Genomic DNA, 22,280 nt, shown 5'->3' with positions numbered 1-22,280 from the left:
AAAAAGTAGAGAAAAAGAGGAGGTAGAGGGTAGAAGGGAAAATGAATTGTTTTTATATTTTACATTTGAGTTGGTTGTAGGAAACTCACCAAGCTGAAGTTCAGGGAAAAGATGAGTTCTATGATACCACCTAAAAAATCTGATGTTAATGAAACCAAAACCCTGATGCTGAACCTCAGAGCTGAGGCCCTTGACAACACTCTTGTAAAATGAGAAACAGAGAGCTTCCCCTTTGTAAATCCTGTTAGAGTTTGACACCAAGGAGTTCCAAAACACTGTGGATTTTACTAGTATGTCTCATTTCATACACATAGCCACTTGCTCTTAGAGTACACCCACCTTTCAAAAAACTTGCATGTGATAGTAAACCTGTCAATTTGTCTAGGCTATAGTTACCTAGTTGTTCAGTTAAATACTAATCTAGGCATTGCTGTGAAGGTATTTTGTAGATGTAGTTAACATCTATAATCAGTTGACTTTAAGTAAAGGAGATATACTCAGTAATCTGGGTGACAGGTCATCCAATCAATTAAAAGGCCATAAGGACAAAACTAAACCCACAGCAACATCATACTTAAAGGTGAAAGGTAAGATGCTTCAGGTCAGGAACAAGATAGGATGTCTGCTGTCACCGCTTCTATTCAACATATTACTTGATCTTCTACCTACGGCAATTAGGCAAGAAAAGGAACTAAATAGTAAGCGAATTGGAAAGGAAGAAATAAAACTATCTCTATTCACAAATGACATGATCTTTTTTTTCAATATTTTTTTATTGACATATAGTTGATTTACAATGTTGTGTTAAGATATGATCTATCGCGACTTCCCTGGTGGCGCAGTGGTTAAGACTCTGCCCTCGTGAAGTAAGTCAGAAAGGGAAAAACAAATACCATATGCTAACACCTATATATGGAATCTAAGAAAAAAAAAAGGTCATAAAGAACCTAGGGGTAAGACGGGAATAAAGACACAGACCTACTAGAGAATGGACTTGAGGATATGGGGAGGGGGAGGGGGAGGCTGTGACAATGTGAGAGAGTGGCATGGACATATATACACTACCAAGCGTAAAGTGAATAGCTAGTGGGAAGCAGCCACATAGCACAGGAAATTCAGCTAGGTAGTTTGTGACTGCCTAGAGCGGTGGGATAAGGAGGGTGGGAGGGAGGGAGGTGCAGGAGGGAAGAGATATGGGAACATGTGTATATGTATAACTGATTCACTTTGTTATAAAGCAGAAACTAACACACCGTTGTAAAGCAATTATACTCCGATAAAGATGTTAAAAAAAAAAATACTCTGCCCTCCCAATGCAGGGGCCCCAGGTTTGATTCCTGGTCAGGGAACTAGATCCCACATGCATGCCACAACTAAGGAGCCCACCTGCCACAACTAAGACCCAGCACAACCAAATGAATATTTTTAAAAATAAATAAATATATTTTTAAAAGATACAGAACATTTTTATTAAAAAAAGACATGATCTACCATAACATGTCATCTTTTCTATATCTAGAAAAATACTGACTCCACTTTAAAAAATATTAGAACTAATAAATGAGTTCAGCAAGATTATAAGGTACAAGATCAATATACAAAAATGAATTGTAGTTCTATACACTTTCTTTTTTTTTAACGTCTTTATTGGAGTATAATTGCTTTACAATGGTGTGTTAGTTTCTGCTTTATAACAAAGTGAATCACCTATACATATACATATATCCCCATATCTCCTCCCTCTTGCATCTCCCTCCCACCCTCCCTATCCCACCCTTCTAGCACCAAGCTGATCTCCCTGTGCTATGCAGCTGCTATGATCAATTAAGAAAAAATTCCATTCACAATAGCATCAAAAAATAAAATAAATTACTTAGGAATAAATTTGACAAATGTAATGCAAAACATATTCTGAAAACTACAAAAGATTGTGGAGAGTACCTAAAGATCTAAATAAATGGAATAACACCATGTTTATAGATTGGAAGATTTAAGATTGTTAAATGGAAATACTCTCCAAACTGAGATACAGATTCAATACAATCTCTGTCAAAATACCAGCTGACTTGGTATAGATTGACAAGCTGATTCTAAAAGCGATATGCAATTGCAAAGGCCTCAGCAAAAAAGCAATCTTGAAAAAGAAGAACCCACACCTCCCAACTTCAAAATGTATTTACAAAGCAATGGTATACAAGACTGTGTCAACAAAGATAAACATATAGACCAACAAAATAGAAATGAGAGCCCAGAAATAAATTCATCTATCTATAGTAACTGATTTTTGACAAGGGTGCCAAGACCATTCAATGGGAAACAACAGTTTTCTCAACAAATGGTGCTGGGACAACTGGATAGTCCTGTGCAAAAATGAAGTTGGAACTTCATCTTATACAATATACAAAATTTTACTCAAAATGAACCAAAAACCTAAATATAAGGGCAAAAACTATAACTCAGAAGAAAATGTAGGGGAAAAATCTTCATGACCTTGTGTTTACCAAAGGATTCTTAGGTAAGACAACAAAAACACAGGCAACAGAAGAAAAAGTAATTAGACTTAATCAAAATTTAAAACTTTAGTGATTCAAGGAACGCCATCAAGGAAGTGAAAAGACAACCCACATAATGGGAGAAAATATTTGCAAGTTGTATATTTAATAAGATACTTCATATGCTATATAAAGGACACTTACAACTCACTAATAGGAGAACCCAATAAAAAATGGGCAAAGTATCCAAATAATCATCTCTCCAAAGAAGATATATAGTAGACAATAAGCACGCAAAAGGATGCTCAACATAATTACTAAGTTAAAACCACAATGAGATACCATTTCATACCTACTAAGATGGCTAGAATCAAAAAGACAGATAGCCAACAAGTGATGAGAATATGGTGAAATTGGAAGTCTTATGCATTGCCAGTGAGAATATAAAATGGCCCAGCTATTTTGGATATAGTCCGGCAGCTCATCAAATGATTAAACATGAGTTGGCATATGATCTAGTAATTCCACTCTTTGGTATAGACCCAAGAGAAATGAGAACCATATGCCCACATGGAAAATTGTACACAAATGTTTATAGCAGCATGGTTCATACTAGCCCAAAGGTGGAAACACCCCAAGTGTCCATCAACAAATGAATGGATAATTCACCTGAATCTAACAATCCATTAACAGGACTATTACTCAGCCATAAAAAGGGGTGAAGTATTGATACATGTCACAGCACAGAAGAACCTCAAAAATACCATGCTAAGTGAAAGAATCCAGTAACAAAAGCCCACATACTATATAACTCCAAGTGTATAAAATTCCAAAATAGGTAAATTTGTAGAGACAGAAAGTAGATTAGTGGTTCCTTAGGCTTGTACATCAGGGGAGTAGCTTTAGGGAATGGGGAAATGGGAAGTGAAAGCTAAAGAATATGGAGTTTCTTTCTTGAGGTAATGAAAAAAATTGTAAAATTGACTGTGGCAATAGTTGCACATATCTGTGAATATACTAAAAACCACTGAATTGTACACTTTAAGTGGGTGAAGTTTATGGCATGTAAATTATATCTCAATAAAGCTGGTTTTTTAAAAGTGCGACTGAAATTGAGACTGTGATTAAAAATCTTCCAACAAACAAAAGCCCAGGACCAGATGGCTTCACAGGTGAATTCTATCAAACATTTAGAGAAGAGCTAACACCTATCCTTCTCAAACTCTTCCAAAATACAGCAGAGGGAGGAACACTCCCAAACTCATTCTACGAGGCCACCATCACCCTGATAACAAAACCAGACAAAGATGTTACAGAAAAAGAAAACTACAGGCCAATGTCACTGATGAACATAGATGCAAAAATCCTCAACAAAATACTAGCAAACAGAATCCAACAGCAGATTCAAAGGATCATACACCATGAGCAAGTGGGGTTTATTCCAGGAATGCAAGGATTCTTCAATATATGCAAATCAATCAACGTGATACACCATATTAACAAATTGAAGGAGAAAAACCATATGATCAACTCAACAGATGTAGAGAAAGCTTTCGACAAAATTCAACACCCATTTATGATAAAAACCCTGCGGAAAGTAGGCACAGAGGGAACTTTCCTCAACATAATAAAGGCCATATATGACAAACCCACAGCCAACATCATCCACAGTGGTGAAAAACTGAAGCCATTTCCACTAAGATCAGGAACAAGACAAGGTTGCCCACTCTCACCACTCTTATTCAACATAGTTTTGGAAGTTTTAGCCACAGCAATCAGAGAAGAAAAAGAAATAAAAGGAATCCAAATTGGAATCAAAGAAGTAAAGCTGTCACTGTTTGCAGATGACATGATACTATACATAGAGAATCCTAAAGATGCTACCAGAAAACTACTAGAGCTAATCAATGAATTTGGTAAAGTAGCAGGATACAAAATTAATGCACAGAAATCTCTGGCATTCCTATATACTAATGATGAAAAATCTGAAAATGGAATTAAGAAAACACTCCCATTTACCACTGCACCAAAAAGAATAAAATATCTAGGAATAAATCTACCTAAGGAGACAAAAGACCTGTATGCAGAAAATTGTAAGACACTGATGAAAGAAATTAAAGATGATACAAATAGATGGAGAGATATACCATGTTCTTGGATTGGAAGAATCAACATTGTGAAAATGACTCTACTACCCAAAGCAATCTACAGATTCAATGCAATCCCTATCAAACTACCACTGGCATTTTTCACAGAACTAGAACAAAAAAATTCACAATTTGTATGGAAACACCAAAGACCCCAAATAGCCAAAGCAATCTTGAGAATGAAAAACAGAGCTGGAGGAATCAGGCTCCCTGAATTCAGACTATACTACAAAGCTACAGTAATCAAGACAGTATGGTACTGACACAAAAACAGAAATATAGATCAATGGAACAGGATAGAAACCCCAGAGATAAACCCATGCACATATGGTCACCTTATCTTTGATAAAGGAGGCAAGAATATATAGTGGAGGAAAGACAGCCTCTTCAATAAGTGGTGCTGGGAAAACTGGACAGGTACATGTAAAAGTATGAGATTAGAACACTCCCTAACACCATACACAAAAATAAGCTCAAAATGGATTAAAGATCTAAATGTAAGGCCAGAAACTATCAAACTCTTAGAGGAAAACATAGGCAGAACACTCTATGACATAAATCACAGCAAAATCCTTCTTGACCCACCTCCTAGAGAAATGGAAATAAAAACAGAAATAAACAAATGGGACCTAATGAAACTTAAAAGCTTTTGCACAGCAAAGGAAACCATAAACAAGACCAAAAGACAACCCTCAGAATGGGAGAAAATATTTGCAAATGAAGCAACTGACAAAGGATTAATCTCCAAAATTTACAAGCAGCTCATGCAGCTCAATAACAAAAAAACAAAACAACCCAATCCAAAAATGGGCAGAAGACCTAAATAGACATTTCTCCAAAGAAGATATACAGATTGCCAACAAACACATGAAAAGAATGCTCCACATCATTAATCATTAGAGAAATGCAAATCAAAACTACAATGAGATATCATCTCATTCTGGTCAGAATGGCCATCATCAAAAAATCTAGAAACAATAAATGCTGGAGAGGGTGTGGAGAAAAGGGAACACTCTTGCACTGCTGGTGGGAATGTAAATTGATACAGCCACTATGGAGAACAATATGGAGGCTCCTTAAAAAACTAAAAATAGAACTACCATACAACCTAGCAATCCCACTACTGGGCATATACCCTGAGAAAACCATAATTCAAAAAGAGTCATGTACCAAAATGTTCATTGCAGCTCTATTTACAATAGCCAGGAGACGGAACCAACCTAAGTGTCCATCATTGGATGAATCGATAAAGAAGATGTGGCACATATATACAATGGAATAATACTCAGCCATAAAGAGAAACGAAATTGAGTTATTTGTAGTGAGGTGGATGGACCTAGAGTCTGTCATACAGAGTGAAGTAAGTCAGAAAGAGAAAAACAAATACTGTATGATAACACATATATATGGAATCTAAGGGGGAAAAAAAAAGGTCATGAAGAACCTAGGGGTAAGATAGGAATAAAGACAGAGACCTACTAGAGAATGGACTTGAGGATATGGGGAGGGGGAAGGGTAAGCTGTGACAAAGTGGAAGAGTGGCATGGACATATGTACACTACCAAACGTAAAATAGATAGCTAGCGGGAAGCAGCCACATGGCACAGGGAGATCAGCTCGGTGCTTTGTGACCACCTAGGGGGGTGGGATAGGGAGGGTGGAGGGAGGGATATGCAAGAGGGAAGAGGTATGGGAACATATGTATATGTATAACTGATTCACTTTGTTATAAGGCAGAAACTAACACACCATTATAAAAAACATTCAATAAAGATGTTAAAAAATAAATAAAATAAAAAGTGCGAAACTGATTTTCTCTGAAGAAGAGAATCTGCCCATGGATAGCAGTGTCAGCTCTTATCAGAGAGTTTCCAGTCTGCTGACATGCCCTACAGATTTTGGACTTGCCAAAATAAGCAAAAGCCAAGCAGCGTAAGCCAATTTCTTGAAAGAGACAGATGAATGATGGATACATAGTAGATGACAGATGATAGATCGATAGATACATGATACATAGATAGATAGATAGATAGATAGATAAATAGATAGATAGATAGAACAAGATTTCTGGATCTCCTACTGTTTCTGTTTCTCTGGTAGAACTCTAATACAAATGTTGGCATTGAGAAATGAGGTGCTGCTGTAACAAGTACCTAAAAATGTGGCAATGGCTTTGGGTTTGGGTTTTGGGCAGAGGCTGAAAGAATTTTGAGCTGCTCGACAGAAAAATACTAGGTTGCTTCAAGCAGATAATTAGTGGAAATATGAATGTTAAAGGTATTTCTGATGAGATATCAGAAGGAAATGAGAACATGTTACTGGAAACTGGAGGAAAGGCAACCTTTGTTAAAAGGTGGCAAAACTTGGGTGACCTGTGCTCTACTTTGGAAAAGCAGAACTTATAAGAAATGAACGTGAGTATTTAGATGAGGACATTTCCAAGCAAAGTGCCTGGTTTTTGGATTTTAGGGTTTGTTTCTTTGTTTTTCCTGCTTATTGTAAAATGCAAGAAGAAAAAAATAAATTGAGGGAGGAACTGTTAAGTAAAAAGAAACCAGTACTTGATGATTTGAGAGGTTTTCAGCCTATCCATATTGCAAAGGATGCTAAAATTAGGAAATTCACTGTAGAGAGAGCCTGCTCTGGAGAAAAAGCCGAGAGCATAGCTGGACAACATTTTGTGGAAGAGATTTTAGGTGTGTGACTCATTTTCCAATCAACCATCTCAACAGAAGCCAAGAATAGAGATGAGGTTATCCAGGAGGAATCAGTGAAGAACTCTCTTGTATGATGGTATGAACTCTCTTGACGTATGTAGGAGGCCCATAAGGGCTCTGATAATATTATACCAGCACAAACACTGCCAACTTGGATCAACAGGGATGGAGACTGGACAAAATGTAAAAAGGTTGTCTGCTCCTGAAATTCTACAGGAAATAAATAGATTCATAGAGCCACTCAGCTGCAAACATGAGCTACTCTTAAGAAAAAAAAAAAAGAAGAATGACTCAGAAGGTGGGACTACCATGGGACCAGAGTATTATTAGTATTATTAGAGTATTATTATTAGTATTATTAGTAGTAGTAGAATTCTCAAGCCTTGCAATCTAATGCAGTTGGCCCTGCCAGATTTCGAAGTTGCTTGGTACTTGTGACCTCTTTATTTCTTCCAATTTCTCCCTTCTGTAATGTAGATGTCTATACTATTCTTATCCCACCATTCTATTTTGGAAGCAAATAACTTGTTTTCTAGGTTCACAGACCACCTCTGCCCCAGGATAGATGATACCCAGAGTATCACCCATACCTTATTTAGATGATTTAGATGATGAGATTTGGGGCCTTCGAACTGATGATATTTACATGAGATTTTGGACTGAGAGTTAGTGCTGTAATAGGTTGAGACTTTGGGGGATACTGGGATGGAATGAATGTATTTTGTATGTGAGATGGACATGAATTTGGGGGAGCCAGAAGGTTGACTTACTGTGTTGAATAGCAGCCCCTGCAAAGATAAGTCACCCAGAACCTGTGTATGTGAACTTATTCAGGAAAAGGGTCTTTGCAGATGTGCTTAAGTTAAGAATCTTGAGACAAGATAATCCTGGATTAGATGGACCTTAAATCCAATGACCAGTTCTTAGAAAAAAAGAAAAGGAGAAACGACAGAAAAACATAGGGAAGAAGACCATGTGAAGACAGAGGCAGAGATTAGAGTTATACTGCCACCAGATGCTGAATGAAGCAAGGGAGGATTCTCCCCTAGAGCCTTCAGAAGGAGCAGGGCCCTACCAGCACCTTGATTTCAGAATCCTGGCCTCCTGAGCTGTGAAAGAATAAATTTCTGCTGTTTTAAGCCACCAAGTTTGTAGTAATTTGTTACAGCAGCCCTAGGAAACTAATACACTGGGCAAGGATGAACTTTATGCTTGTCCATACTCTACCCAGAGCCATCACTCCCTTGTAATAATTTTTTTTCCTTGTAATAATTTATATCTAGATATTGAACCCAGGTTTTATTGCAGACTCACCTCTACTTTGTGTAAAATTTTTCTCAGGAGTCCCATTGTCCTATTCTGCAACCAGCTTCAACTGGAGCCACCCCCATACAATAGGCATGATTTTATGTATTCGAACCTCAGTTGGAGATGCAGTGGTCAGGGTACCAGCCCATCTTCTAAGAGAATCCTCCACTCTTACGTAAATTTGGATGCAAAAGAAATCTGTTGCTTAGAATGCACCAGTTTAAGAGGCCAAAGCACCCAAACTCAAATAAATGGAAGCACTACTCCAACCCCTACAATATCTGAATCCCAAAATATCCTGTGGTATTGTGAGGGTTTTCATTTTAATTGTATTTTAATTTATCTTTGGCATATTATGACTGTGATTATTATAGGCAAATGTCTTGGGCTACACACTTAAGATACAGCTCCTATCTTCTGGGAATTAATAATCTGGTTGGTTATTATTACAATAATTTTAAAATAAATAGATTAAAATATACTAGGCACTGTGGTAGGCACAGAAACATTTCTTTGAATAAGGTCTGAGGATCTAATATATAGCATGATACCTATAGTTGATGACACTGTGTTGTATAACTGGAATCTACTAAGAAAAAGAGAACCTGAATGTTCTCATCAGAAAAAAAAAAAAGGTGGGGGGAGCTTGGCCAAGATGGTGGAGCAGGAAGATGCTGAGCTCAGCTGCTCCCGTGGGCACCCTAAAATTACAACTATTTACAGAGCAACTACTGATGAGAATGACCAGCATCCAGCAGAAAAGATCTACAACTAAAGACATGAAGAAGGAACCACCACGAGTTGGACAGGAGGGGCAGAGTTGCAGCTTAGTCAAGACCCAAGCGCCCCCATGGGTGACTTACAAATGGGAGAATAATTAGAATTGAAAAGGTTCTCCCTAAGGAGCAAGGGATTTGAGCCCCACATCAGGCTCCCCAGCCCCAAGGTCCTGCACCAGAAAGTCGAGCCTCCACAGCATTTGGCTTTGAAGGCCAACGGGTCTTATTTTGGGAGACCCTGAGGGCTGTGGGAAATAGAGATTCCACTCTTAAAGGGCAAACACAATATTTCACACACTCTGGGACTCAGGGGGAGAAGCAGTAGTTTGAAAGGAACCTGGGTCAGACCTACCTGCTGATCTGGGAGTCTCCTAGAGAGATGGGAGGCAACTGGAACTCAGGCTGAGGACATAGACACTGGCAGCAGCAAGTGATATGACCAATAAGGGGCTAATATATATATGTATTATAAACAGCTCATGCAACTCAACATCAAAAAAAACAAACAACCCAAATAAAAAATGGGCTTAAGACCTAAATAGACATTTTTCCAAAGAAGACATACATACGGCCAACAGGCAAATGAAAAGATGCTCAGTATTGATAATCATCAGAGAAATGCAAATCCAAACCACAGTGAGGTATCACCTCACACATGTCAGAATGGCTATCATCAAAAAGAACACAAATAACAAATGTTGGTGAGGATGTGGAGAAAGGGAATCCTGGTACACTGTTGGAAATGTAAATATGTGGAGTCACTGTGGAAAACAGTATGAGTTCCTCAAAAGACTAAAAGTAGAACTACCATATGATCCTGCTATTCTAATCCTGGGCATATATCCTGAAAAAAATGAAAACACTAAATTGAAAAGATACATGTGCCCCAATGTTCATAGCAGCACTATTTACAATAGCTAAGATATGGAAGCAACCTAAGTGTCCATCAACAGATGAATGGATAAAGAAAGATGTGGCACACACACACACACACACACACACACACAGGTATACTACTGAGCCATAAAAAAGGAATGAAATTTTGCCTTTTGCAACAACGTGGATGGACCTGGAGGGTATTATGCTCAGTGAAATAAGTCAGACAGAGAAAGAAAACTACTGTATATTATCACTTATATGTGAAATCTAAAATACAAACAAATGAATATAACAAAAAAGAAACAGACTCACAGATACAGAGAACAAACTAGTGGGTACCAGTGGGGAGAAGAAAAGGGGAAGGGGCAAGATAGGAGAAGGGGTTTAAGAGGTACAAACTAATATGTATAAAAAAAATAAGCTCCAAGGATACATTGTACAGCACAGGGGATATAGCCAATATTTTATAGTAACTTTAAATGATGTATAATTTATAAAAAGTTTGAATCACTATGTTGTATACTGAAACTAATGTAATATTATAAATCTACTATATCTCAGAAAGAAAATAAAGAAAAAATAAATAAATAAAAATAAACATTAAAAAATGTAAATATGTGAGGCAAATATGTTAATTAACTCCATGGGGGGAATCCTTTCACAATGCAAATGTATATCAAATCATCATGTTGTATACTTTAAATATCTAACAATTTTATTTGTCAATTATACCTCAATAAAGCTGAAAAAAATCTTAGTTAAGAATTCATGAGCTTTCTCCTGAGACCTTGCTGCTTATAGGAAGCACTGTTTTCCTCTTCTCCCAGCTCTGCCCCTGGAGAGAGAGGTGAAGGTTGGTGGGAACGCTGGAGCTTCTGTGACCGATACACCAGAAATACAGCTACACGTGGAACAACTCCTACAGAACACCTACTGAATGCTGGCAGAAGACCTCAGACCTCCCAAAAGGCAAGAAACTCCCCACGTACCTGGGTAGGGCAAAGCAGAGAGATACCCGCACAGAGGATCGGTGCCGACCGGCACTCACCAGCCTGAGAGGCTTGTCTGCTCGCCCGCCGGGGTGGGCGGCACTGGAAGCTGAGGCTCGGGCTTCGGTCAGAGCGCAGGGAGAGGACTGGGGCTGGCAGCGAGAACTCAGCCTGAAGGGGGCTAATGCACCACAGCTAGCTGGGAGGGAGTCCGGGAAAACTCTGGAGCTGCCGAAGAGGCAAGACACTATTTCTTCCCTCTTGGTTTCCTGGTGTGCGAGGAGAGGGGATTAAGAGCGCTGATTAAAGGAGCTCCACAGACGGGCGCGAGCCGTGGCTGAAAGCGCGGAGCCCATAGATGGGAGTGGGACGCTGGGGCTGCTGCTGCCGCCGCCAAGAGGCCTGTGTGCGAACGCAGGTCACTGTCCACGCCCCCTTTCCAGGGAGCCTGTGCAGCCCGTCACTGCCGGGGTCCCGGGATCCAGGGACGGCTTCCCTGGGAGAACTCACGGCGCACCTCGGGCTGGTGCAACGTCACGCTGGCCTCTGCCACTGCAGGCTCACCCCGCACTCCGTGCCCCTCCCTCCCCCCCGGCCTGAGTGAGCCAGAGTCCCCGAAGAGGCTGCTCCTTTAACCCTGTCCTGTCTGAGCGAAGAACAGACGCCCTCCGGCGACCTATGCGCAGAGGCGGGACCAAATCCAAAACTGAGACCCGGGAGCTGTGAGAACAAAGAAGAGAAAGGGAAATCTCTCCCAGCAGCCTCAGAAGCAGCGGATTAAAGCTCCACAATCAACTTGATGTACCCTGCATCGGTGGAATACATGAATAGACAACAAATCATCCCAAATTGAGGAGCCAGGAGTCAGTGCTGTGCCTCTGAGGTGGGAGAACCAACTTCAGGACACTGGTCCACAGGAGACCTCCCAGCTACACATAATATCAAACAGCAAAAATCTTCCAGAGATCTCCAGCTGAACACCAGCACCCAGCTTCACTCAACGACCAGCAAGCTACAGTGCTGGACACCCTATGCCAAACAACTAGCAAGACAGGAACACAATGCCACCCATTAGCAGAGAGGCTGCCTAAAATCATAAAAAGTCCACAGACACCCCAAAACACACCCACCAGAAAGACAAGATCCAGCCTCATCCACCAGAACACAGGCACTAGTCCCCTCCATCAGGAAGCCTACACAACCCACTAAACCAACCTTAGCCACTGGGGACAGACACCAAAAACAACGGGAACTACGAACCTGCAGCCTGCAAAACGGAGACCCCAAACACAGTAACATAAGCAAAATGAGAAGACAGAAAAACACACAGCAGGAGAAGGAGCAAGATAAAAACCCACCAGACCTAACAAATGAAGAGGTAATAGGCAGTCTACCTGAAAAAGAATTCAGAATAATGATAGTAAAGATGATCCAAGATTCTATTTCCAGGATCCAAAATCTTGGAAATAGAATAGACAAAATGCAAGAAACAGTTAACAAGGACCTAGAAGAACTAAAGATGAATCAAGCATCAATTAAAAACACAATAAATGAAATGAAAAATATTCTAGATGGGATCAATAGCAGAATAACTGAGGCAGAAGAACGGATAAGTGAGGTGGAAGATAAAATAGTGGAAATAACTGATGCAGAGCAAAATAAAGAAAAAAGAATGAAAAGAACAGAGGACAGTCTCAGAGACCTCTAGGACAACATTAAATGCACCAACATTCGAATTATAGGGGTTCCAGAAGAAGAAGAGAAAAAGAAAGGGACTGAGAAAATATTTGAAGAGATTATAGTTGAAAACTTCCCTAATATGGGAAAGGAAATAGTTAATCAAGTCCAGGAGGCACAGAGAGTCCCATACAGAATAAATCCAAGGAGAAATACGCCAAGACACATATTAATCAAACTGTCAAAAATTAAACACAAAGAAATCATATTAAAAGCAGCAAGGCAAAAACAACAAATAACACACAAGGGAATCCCCATCAGGATAACAGCTGATCTCTCAGCAGAAACTCTACAAGCCAGAAGGGAGTGGCAGGACATAATTAAAGTGATGAAGGAGAAAAACCTGCAACCAAGATTACTCTACCCAGCAAGGATCTCATTCAGATTTGATGGAGAAATTAAAACCTTTACAGAGAAGCAAAAGCTCAGAGAGTTCAGCACCACCAAACCAGCTTTACAACAAATGCTAAAGGAACTTCTCTAGGCAAGAAACACAACAGAAGGAAAAGACCTACAATAACGAACCCAAAACAATTAAGAAAATGGGAATAGGAACATACATATCGATAATTACCTTAAATGTAAATGGACTAAATGCTCCCACCAAAAGACACAGATTGGCTGAATGGATACAAAAACAAGACCCATATATATGCTGTCTACAAGAGACCCACTTCAGACCTAGAGACACATACAGACTGAAAGTAAGGGGATGGAAAAAGATATTCCATGCAAATGGAAACTAAAAGAAAGCTGGAGTAGCAATTCTCATATCAGACAAAATAGACTTTAAAATAAAGACTACTAGAAGAGACAAAGAAGGACAGTACCTAATGATCAAGGGATCGATCCAAGAAGAAGTTATAACAATTGTAAATATTTATGCACCCAACATAGGAGCACCTCAATACATAAGGCAAATACTAACAGCCATAAAAGGAGAAATCGACAGTAACACACTCATAGTAGGGGACTTTAACACCCCACTTTCACCAATGGACAGATCATCCAAAATGAAAATAAATAAGGAAACACAAGCTTTAAATGACACATTAAACAAGATGGACTTAATTGATATTTATAGGATATTCCATCCAAAAACAACAGAATACACATTTTTCTCAAGTGCTCATGGAACATTCTCCAGGATAGCTCATATCTTGGGTCACAAATCAAGCCTTGGTAAATTTAAGAAAATTGAAATTGTATCAAGTATCTTTTCTGACCACAGTGCTATGAGACTAGATATCAATTACAGGAAAAGAGCTGTAAAAAATACAAACACATGGAGGCTAAACAATACACTACTTCATAACGAAGTGATCAGTGAAGAAATCAAAGAGGAAATTTAAAAATACCTAGAAACAAATGACAATGGAGACACGACGACCCAAAACCTAAGGGATGCAGCAAAAGCAGTTCTAAGAGGGAAGTTTATAGCAATACAATCCCACCTTAAGAAACAGGAAACATCTCGAAAAAACAACCTAACCTTGCACCTAAAGCAATTAGAGAAAGAAGAACAAAAACATCCCAAAGTTAGCAGAAGGAAAGAAATCATAAAAATCAGATCAGAAATAAATGAAAAAGAAATGAAGGAAACGATAGCAAAGATCAATAAAACTAAAAGCTGGTTCTTTGAGAAGATAAACAAAATTGATAAACCATTAGCCAGACTCATCAAGAAAAAAAGGGAGAAGATTCAAATCAATAGAATTAGAAATGAAAAAGGAGAAGTAACAACTGACACTGCAGAAATACAAAAGATCATGAGAGATTACTACAAGCAACTCTATGCCAATAAAATGGACAACCTGGAAGAAATGGACAAATTCTTAGAAATGCACAACCTGCCAAGACTGAATCAGGAAGAAATAGAAAATATGAACAGACCAATCACAAGCACTGAAATTGAAACTGTGATAAAAAATCCTCCAACAAACAAAAGCCCAGGACCAGATGGCTTCACAGGCGAATTCTATCAAGCATTTAGAGAAGAACTAACACCTATCCTTCTCAAACTCTTCCAAAATATAGCAGAGGGAGGAACACTCCCAAACTCATTCTACGAGGCCACCATCACCTTGATACCAAAACCAGACAAGGATGTCACAAAGAAAGAAAACTACAGGCCAATATCACTGATGAACATAGATGCAGAAATCCTCAACAAAATACTAGCAAACAGAATCCAACAGCACATTAAAAGGATCATACACCATGATGAAGTGGGGTTTATTCCAGGAATGCAAGGATTCTTCAATATACGCAAATCAATCCACGTGATACACCATATTAACAAATTGAAGGAGAAAAACCATATGATCATCTCAATAGATGCAGAGAAAGCTTTCGACCAAATTCAACACCTATTTATGATAAGAACCCTGCAGAAAGTAGGCATAGAGGGAACTTTCCTCAACATAATAAAGGCCATATATGACAAACCCACAGCCAGCATCGTCCTCAATGGTGAAAAACTGAAACCATTTCCACTAAGATCAGGAACAAGACAAGGTTGCCCACTCTCACCACTCTTATTCAACATAGTTTTGGAAGTTTTAGCCACAGCAATCAGAGAAGAAAAGGAAATAAAAGGAATCCAAATCGGAAAAGAAGAAGTAAAGCTGTCACTGTTTGCAGATGACATGATACTATACATAGAGAATCCTAAAGATGCTACCAGAAAACTACTAGAGCTAATCAATGAATTTGGTAAAGTAGCAGGATACAAAATTAATGCACAGAAATCTCTGGCATTCCTATATACTAATGATGAAAAATCTGAAAGTGAAATCAAGGAAACACTCCCATTTACCACTGCAACAAAAAGAATAAAATATCTAGGAATAAACCTACCTAAGGAGACAAAAGACCTGTATGCAGAAAATTATAAGACACTGATGAAAGAAATTAAAGATGATACAAATAGATGGAGAGATGTACCATGTTCTTGGATTGGAAGAATCAACATTGTGAAAATGACTCTACTACCCAAAGCAATCTACAGATTCAATGCAATCCCTATCAAACTACCACTGGCATTTTTCACAGAACTAGAACAAAAAATTTCACAATTCGTATGGAAACACAAAAGACCCCGAATAGCCAAAGGAATCTTGAGAACGAAAAATGGAGCTGGAGGAATCAGGCTCCCTGACTTCAGACTATACTACAAAGCTACAGTAATCAAGACAGTATGGTACTGGCACAAAAACAGAAAGATAGATCAATGGAACAGGATAGAAACCCCAGAGATATACCCACTCACATATGGTCACCTTATCTTTGATAAAGGAGGCAGGAATGTACAGTGGAGAAAGGACAGTCTCTTCAATAAGTGGTGCTGGGAAAACTGGACAGGGACATGTAAAAGTATGAGATTAGATCACTCCCTAACACCATACACAAAAATAAGCTCAAAATGGATTAAAGACCTAAATGTAAGGCCAGACACTATCAAACTCTTAGAGGAAAACATAGGCAGAACACTCTATGACATAAATCACAGCAAGATCCTTTTTGACCCACCTCCTAGAGAAATGGAAATAAAGACAAAAATAAACACATGGGACCTAATGAAACTTCAAAGCTTTTGCACAGCAAAGGAAACCATAAACAAGACCAAAAGACAACCCTCCGAATGGGAGAAAATATTTGCAAATGAAGCAACTGACAAAGGATTAATCTCCAAAATTTATAAGCAGCTCATGCAGCTCAATAACAAAAAAACAAACAACCCAATCCAAAAATGGGCAGAAGACCTAAATAGACATTTCTCCACAGAAGATATACAGACTGCCAACAAACACATGAAAGGATGCTCAACATCTTTACTCATTAGAGAAATGCAAATCAAAACTACAATGAGATATCATCTCACACCAGTCAGAATGGCCATCATCAAAAAATCTAGAAACAATAAATGCTGGAGAGGGTGTGGAGAAAAGGGAACACTCTTGCACTGCTGGTGGGAATGTGAATTGGTACAGCCACTATGGAGAACGGTATGGAGGTTCCTTAAAAAACTACAAATAGAACTACCATATGACCCAGCAATCCCACTACTGGGCATATACCCCGAGAAAACCATAATTCAAAAAGAGACATGTACCAAAATGTTCATAGCAGCCCTATTTACAATAGCCCGGAGATGGAAACAACCTAAGTGTCCATCATCGGATGAATGGATAAAGAAGATGTGGCACATATATACAATGGAATATTACTCAGCCATAAAAAGAAATGAAATTGAGCTATTTGTAATGAGGTGGATAGATCTAGAGTCTGTCATACAGAGTGAAGTAAGTCAGAAAGAGAAAGACAAATACTGTATGCTAACACATATATATGGAATTTAAGAAAAAAAATGTCATGAAGAACATAGGGGTAAGACAGGAATAAAGACACAGACCTACTAGAGAATGGACTTGAGGATATGGGGAGGGGGAAGGGTAAGCTGTGACAAAGTGAAAGAGCGGCATGGACATATATACAGTACCAAACGTAAGGTAGATAGCTAGTGGGAAGCAGCCGCATAGCACAGGGAGATCAGTTCGGTGCTTTGTGACCGCCTGGAGGGGTGGGATAGGGACGGTGGGAGGGAGACGCAAAAGGGAGGGGATATGGGAACATATGTATATGTATAACTGATTAAATTTGTTATAAAGCAGAAAAAAAAAGAATTCAAACTCCTCCATTTAATCTATGGAACAATAAAAGGAGGTTTTGGTGTTTAAGGATCCTTGTATCTTATTACTGTCTAAATTTCTTATATTATTGACGTATTATTTTTTAACAGATAAATAGCCCTCCCTTAGAGGCAGAAGAAGTAAGACAATTGACATACGGCAATATGATATTCTTTTCATCGATTAGAAATGGGGTTTATTTAGCTCTGTTCTTAACAAAGGCCCCAGGAGGCACAGCACGGGAAAGAGAATTATCCTCTCTAACTTCAATCTCAGAAGTTTGGCATTTAGCTCAGCATCATTTCAGAGCCATTTATGACTCCATGATTCATAAATGTAATCATTTATTTTTTTTTAAGTGGTTACTTTTTTTTTTTTTTTTGCTGTGTTACATCGTTTCTGTGCGAGGGCTTTCTCTAGTTGTGGCAAGCGGGGGCCACTCTTCATCGCGGTGCGCGGGCCTCTGACTATCGTGGCCTCGCTTGTAGCAGAGCACAGGCTCCTGACATGCAGGCTCAGCGGCCATGGCTCACGGGCCCAGCCGCTCCGCGGCATGTGGGATCCTCCTGGACCAGGGCACGAACCCCTGCATTAGCAGGCAGATTCTCAACCACTGCACCACGAGTGAAGCCCTAATCATTTATTTTAAACTAATATATGAAATGCTTCAGATAAACTGGATGCTGTAACAGCTGCCCTTTGAGATGTTGTTTCATAATGAACCATACCTGAATCAATAGATAATAGTCAGGTGCTTTATTCTTCTGATATCAGGGACAGTTCATCTTCCTCTTGTGTTTAACAGATGCATTCTTTAGCAATAACCCTTGGCTGTGTGTTCCAGATAAAACAAACAAACAAACAAAGAGTGTCTTAAACAATATAGAACATGATTTCTCCCTTAACCCTAAAAGAAGGCATATGCAGGCAGACGAGAGTCACCATGGTGAGTCCTCAAAGCCTTTAGAGGACCAGGCTCATTGCATCTTTCTTCTCAATCTTCCTAACACGTGACTTCTAATTCCAGCTGTCACATCGCCAGGAAGAAAGAAGAAAGAATGCTCATCCCCTTGCCTTTAAGGAAGCTTCCTAAAGGTTTTCTTCCACTTATATCTCATTGGCCACACCAATCTGCAAGGGAGGCTGGGAAATAATGTTTTCAGCTGGGCCCATTGCAAGGATTTGGTTACAAAGGGACAAACAGATGATAGATTTGGGAAAGCAATTAATGGCCTGTGACACAGCAGAGGTTCAACATATGCCAGAGGCCGATTTCTGAAGAAGCTCATGCTTAAAGTCACAGTGATTATGCAAAATATACTCCTCACTGCGACATGTACCATTTACGTTCTATTTATCATCTTGCTCAAGCAGCCATAATCCAGGAAAAGAGAAGAAAGTCTTCCACTATCAAAATTGTAAATAATATGTTATCAACTAATTGTATAGTTTAGGCTTCTGGTATTTAAATAAAGACAATTTTAACAAGATTTTTTAAAAAGTAGGTCCAAGAGTTTTTGAAAATGTCCATTGTCCAAGGGGCTGTACTAGGGACTTCTTAATAATAATGGTAAATTTCCAAATATATCAATAGTAAAGCTCACTATTGAGCCATCATCCATTGCTGTGTTTTCCGGGATATCCGAAAGTGTTTGTCAAGTTGAGGGAGTACCCTTGTCAGGGGATCCTAAAGAACAAGACTGACCCCTCAAGTCAGAGGAGAATAGGGGTTCTGAGACCAGCATGATTCAGACTAAGCACACCTCTTCCCAAACCCCTCCTTTGGTGCAGGTTGGAATCCTAAGGAGAAGAAAGGCTATGAGTAAAACTAAAAATCTCTCTCTAAACTGTCTAACTCTTTAGGGCTTAAACAGAACTGTCTCAGGACACTTCTAACACAATGCAACCCAAGAGGTAGGGAAGCATCTTCTCCAGTTCCACAGTAGGGGCACCCCAAAGCTTTGATGTGCTGAGAGCTCGGTGCAGCCTCCAGGGCATGACTGACATGGTCAACGCCCAGTGGTGGAGTAGCACAGATGGACACAGTCCTCGTTACCACTCTGCCGGGCCCAGTGGTTTGATGATACATCCTTGTGGTGCTTGCTCACAGTTAGGTCAGAGGGCCAACTGAGACGAAGCACCATCCACCATACCTAGAAGAGTGAGAATAGCTGCAAGCAAGGAAACTACTCAGTCCAGAAGAGCAGTGAGAATAACAGGAGGGCAAACTGCACTTAAGCACACGTGAGATATTCCCTGGGCTGCCAAGAGAAGCTGCAGGACTTCGTAAGACTCTAAATAGTTAGTAGTCCATAGCTAGGATGATTTGAGTTACAGATGTGTTTTCCTTGGCAAGAGTACTAAAGCATTAAACCTTTTTTAAAAATTGACAATATTCTAAAATTACGATGCAACTAGATATTACTGAAAAATGGAGTGTGGTTTTGCTGCATAGTAGATACTGAAAATTAGAGTTTCAAGACATCCTTTCTTCATATCATTCAAAAAATACTTATTAAGCACCTACTTATATACCCTGTGCTAATTGCCAGGGATGCAGTGGGGAACCACAAAGATGTGGACGTAAAGTGTGGTTGAAGACAATATTAAGTACGGGCTGTAGAAGTTAGCAATTCAAGTTTGCCTCAAGAAATTCACCAGCAAGTTTCTTTTATTTAAAAAAAGATGTGTGTTGGGCTTCCCTGGTGGCGCAGTGGTTGAGAGTCCGCCTGCCGATGAAGGGGACACGGGTTCGTGCCCCGGTGCGGGAAGATCCCACATGCCGCGGAGTGGCTGGGCCCGTGAGCCATGGCCGCTGAGCCTGCGCATCCGGAGCCTGTGCTCCGCAATGGGAGAGGCCACAACAGTGAGAGGCCCGTGTACCAGAAAAAAAAAAAAAAGATGTGTGTTTACTGTGACAGATTGAATTATTATCCTTATTATATAATTATGTATTATGTATTTTTTGCCATGTGACTTTTAACAGGTTTATTGAAGTATAATTTATATACCATAAAATTCACCCATTGTACATGTACAGTTCAATGATTTTTGGTAAATTTATACAATAATGGAATAGTCACCACAGTGCAGTTTTAAAACATGTCTCTTACCCCAAAAATGCCCTCATGCTGTGCACAATCAATCCCGTCTCCCAGACCTTGGCAACCATCTCTATAATTTTTCCTTTTTTAGAAATTTTATATAAATGGAATCACACAATACATAGTCTTTTGTGTCTGGTTTCTTTTACTTAATATAATGGTTTTGAGATTCATTCATGTTGCTTCCTGTATCAGACTTTTTATTGCTTTTTTTTTTATTCCTTTTTATTGCTAAGTGGTATACCACTGTATGGATATACCACATTTTGCTTATCCATTTCCTAGCTGGTTAATATTTGGGGTGTTTCCAAATTTGTGTTATTAAAAATAATGCTGCTGGGGGCCTCCCTGGTGGCGCAGTGGTTGAGAGTCCACCTGCCGATGCAGGGGATACGGGTTCGTGCCCCGGTCTGGGAGGATCCCATGTGCCGCGGAGCGGCTGGGCCCGTGAGCCATGGCTGCTAAGCCTGTGCGTCCGGAGCCTGTGCTCCGCAACGGGAGAGGCCACAACAGTGAGAGGCCCGCGTACAGCAAAAAAAAAAAAAAAAAAAAATAATGCTGCTGTGAATGTTCACAAGTAAGTATTTGTGTGTCTTCATTTCTCCTGAGTAGACACAGAGGAGTGGAAATGCTGGACAGTATGGTAAGTATATGTATAACTTGTCAAGAAACTGCCAAACTTTTTCTAAACTGGATGTAACATTTTACGTTCTCATGAGCATTGTAGAAGGATTTCAGTTTGTCCATCTTCTTGCCAGCACTCAATATTGTCAGACTTTTTGACAACAGCCAATCTAGTGGGTCTGTAGTGATATTTCACTGCAGTTTTTATTTACCGTTCCCAAATGTTTTCATCTTTTCATGTGCTTATTGGCCATTTGTGTGTCTTTGGTGAAACACCTATTCAAATCTGCCCATTTTTTAATTGAGTTGTCTTTTTATTACTGAGTTGTAAGAGTTATATATTCTGAATATGTCCTTTATCAGATATGTGATTTACAAATATTTTCTCCTAGTCTATGGCTTGTCTTTTCATTTTCTTGATGGTGTCTTTTGAACGGTAATGTATTTTAATTTTGATAAACTTCAATTTATCTATTTTGTCATTTATAGATTGTTTTTATATCAGTTAAACATATCTTTGCCTAAGCTAAGATCACAAAGATTTTCTCCTATATTTTCTTCTAGAAACAGTATAGTTCTTACTCTTACATTTAGGCCCTTGATCCATTTTGAATTCATTTTTTTGTGTACAGTGTAAAGGATCTAAGTTCATTTACATTTTTTTGCATAGGGATATCCAATTGTCTCAACAAAATTTGTTTAAAAGAGTATTCTTTCCCTGATTCAATTGTGTTTGCATCTTTTTTGAAAATCAGCTCACCATAAATGTAAGAGATTATTTCTAGACTATATTCTGTTCCATTGATCTATATG

This window comes from Mesoplodon mirus (genome assembly GCF_964341445.2).
Source record: "Mesoplodon mirus genome assembly, chromosome: 11".
Classification (NCBI taxonomy): Eukaryota; Metazoa; Chordata; class Mammalia; order Artiodactyla; family Ziphiidae; genus Mesoplodon; species Mesoplodon mirus.
This window is presented reverse-complemented; position numbering follows the sequence as displayed.